Genomic DNA, 2,931 nt, shown 5'->3' on the forward strand with positions numbered 1-2,931 from the left:
TGATTTATTACATCTTGGGCATATGGTTTGAGAGTAATCCAGGAACTTATCATTGAAAATAATCCCATTTTTATTTAGTCTGAGCTGTATGAAGAATTTTTTGACATTAAATGCCAGGTTCGTGAACATATAATTATTATTCATTGGGTAGTTTAAAATTATTTTGTACCAGAATGGGTTTTTTCGTTTTTGTATATCTTCGATATCTTGCACAATAGATATTTCCATTACTCTCTGAATTAATAGTTTACTTTGTTGTTCATTATTGGTCGTATGTTCCATAAAAAGTTCCATAGAGAACCCATATTTGTTTAGAATTTTCGTTATTTGAATTATCCAATTTCTATTTAAATCTTTATTTCTCGATTTATGGTATAATATATACAGCAAGTTCGTAGTTAGGTCTCCTGCATCAATAACTTTTATTAGAAATTTAATATATCTTTTCATTAAAATGGTGTTTAGTTTATATCTATTCAATTCCAGTCTTAGAGAGCTTCCTGGAGTATTATGTTCTAGTTGAAAAATTCTATGTATAAATCTGTTTTGTACTTTTTCGAAATTGTTGAATTTACTTAAACTCCAAATTGGCGACACATAACCCAACGAATTCATAATGATAGTATTGAAGAGTTGGAAATGTATTTGTAGATTCCTCATTTTGGTCTTACAAAATAGTATGATTAAATTATTTATTAAATTGTTAGCCTTATTTATTGATCTGTTATAGTGTTTATCAAATGAAAGATTAGGAGTAAATATTACTCCCAAGAATTTGACTTCATTAACTATGTAAATAGATACTTTTATATTGTAATTTCTATTGTGAATGGTTAACATAATCTCTGGTGAGCATGAAATTGCATAATTTAAATATTAAAAATTCATACCTCTATGTTAAATAAAATTGTTTTAGAAAGCACAAATAGAAGAAAAGTTCTAACTCATCATTGTAATTTAAAAGTGAATTATTAAGAGTGATTACAAGTAAATTTTTGTATGACTGGCACTGCTTTAGTATTTTTCAATTCACTAAGTTGTTTAATAAAAATTTTTTCTTCTCCTCGTCCATTAGAAAATTTATTTGTCAAATAATCAAACTAAATTTATAAAAATTTAAATTATTTATCTTTCTAAAGCACTTCCAAAATTTATTTTTCCATTTTCTATAGAGTTACATATATTTTATGTATTAAAAATAGATATTTTTATAGATAAATTATATTTTCTTGGCCTTTGAAAAATTTAATTTTAAATTTTTCATAGTTTGATTCAAAATTTCAGAAGAAATACAAACAGAATTTGAACTTCAAAATATTACAGGTTTATGTTATTCCTCTCAAAGAATATTTTTTGAAGAAAATAAATAAATATTATTATAGAGTTTGTCTATAAAATGTAAGTTTTCTTAGATATTAAAATTTGATATTTTATATATAAATTACATAAAAATGGATCTGCATATTTATGATGTGTTTAATTATTGAATAGATTGTAGATTTGACATAACTCAGAATAATTGATTATTAATATAAAATTAATAAATTATATTAGTAATCAATTAATATAAAATTATAAAATTATTAATATATTTTTAAGAATAATAGACAGAAGATAAATATTAATAATTCATTAAATTTGTTTTAAAAATATTATTGTTATGTAATATTTTACATTTTATATGACATTAACAATTATGATTTAATATCAAATATAATAACAGTCCCAGTTTTTCATTTACTTTTTATAAATTGAAATGAAAATAAAATTAAATTTATAAACTACAAACAGTTTTTTGTTGAAATTGAGAACAACTACTTGCTGATAATAAATTATATATAATATATGTAGCAAATACAGTGCATTATGTTATTCTATACATCTATAATGTGTATCAATTGTTGTTGCTAATTTGTCAAATTATTAATGTTACAATGTAATCTATAACTACTGATTTAACGTAGGATAGAGCAGTTTAGCATTGAGTTATATGTTATTATTGTCTGTTATTACATAAAAAAAATAGATGTAATGATTTTATAACATTTGAAAAAAAATTATTGTTAAGGAATTAAGAAAAAACAATTACTATTTGCATTTGTGGCATTAGTAGATTAAATCAAAAGATTAATAAATTTAAATTATAAGATGATATATTGCATTTTTAAATATTTTTATTTTAGTAATTCAATAGATGCAAGTTCAGGCTGTTTGAGAGATCTGTTTCATAAATGCACCGAATTGAAGAGAGTGATTCTTACGACAATACGGTAAAAGCAATAACTTTAAAATGGTATTAAAATATTTTTCTTATTATAAATTTAACTAATTTCAAAGAAATTATATTTATTTACAGTACAGTGTCTGATTTTGATCTGGTAACTATTGCAAATCACTTGAAATATTTAGAGCAACTTGATCTATTAGGTGTGAGAGAAATAACTAAAGAAGGAATATTAAGGTAATAGTAACTTTTTTTTTATAAAATGTACTTCAGTTTTTACTAATATTACAAGTAATATGATAAATGTTGCATTAAGATACTGAATATATAAGATTATTCTCTTACAATAATTGTATGAATGATAAGGATCTTAAACAATAATTATTTACTAATTNGAACAAGTAGCGCTATCAGTGTATGAGACCAGAGTAGATGTTCGCGGTGCCACAGTTTATAACTTTGTTAAATTTCTTTTTATTTTAATTTGTAAGTAAAATGTTATTATTTTTATTAATCATGAATTGCAAAAACGCAACAGAAAAATAAAAAAATGACTAAAATCACAATGAAACTGAAAAAAAAAGAGATTGTTGAGAAATATGAAGGTTTCACGCATATTCGAGATTTAACTGTTGCATACCGTATTCCGAGAATGACGATACCGACGATCGTGAAAAATAAAGACATTATTAAATTTGCTAACGTTG

At 22.9% G+C, this 2,931-nt stretch overlaps 1 long non-coding RNA gene across 2 annotated transcripts; it reads left to right on the forward strand.

The window, feature by feature from the left end:
- The first annotated feature begins 1,365 nt into the window (after positions 1–1,365).
- On the forward strand, positions 1,366–2,439 carry LOC111616478. Of its 2 annotated transcripts, XR_002755259.1 has the most exons (3): positions 1,366–1,398; positions 2,184–2,270; positions 2,357–2,439. It is a non-coding gene; the product is annotated as an uncharacterized LOC111616478 (long non-coding RNA). The 2 variants fall into 2 exon arrangements; XR_002755258.1 differs by lacking the exon at positions 1,366–1,398 and having other exon boundaries at positions 1,870–2,270.
- The last annotated feature ends 492 nt before the right edge of the window (positions 2,440–2,931 follow it).

This window comes from Centruroides sculpturatus, unplaced genomic scaffold, assembly GCF_000671375.1.
Source record: "Centruroides sculpturatus isolate CEXI.00-Female unplaced genomic scaffold, Cexi_2.0 scaffold3412, whole genome shotgun sequence".
In the NCBI taxonomy this organism is placed as follows: Eukaryota; Metazoa; Arthropoda; class Arachnida; order Scorpiones; family Buthidae; genus Centruroides; species Centruroides sculpturatus.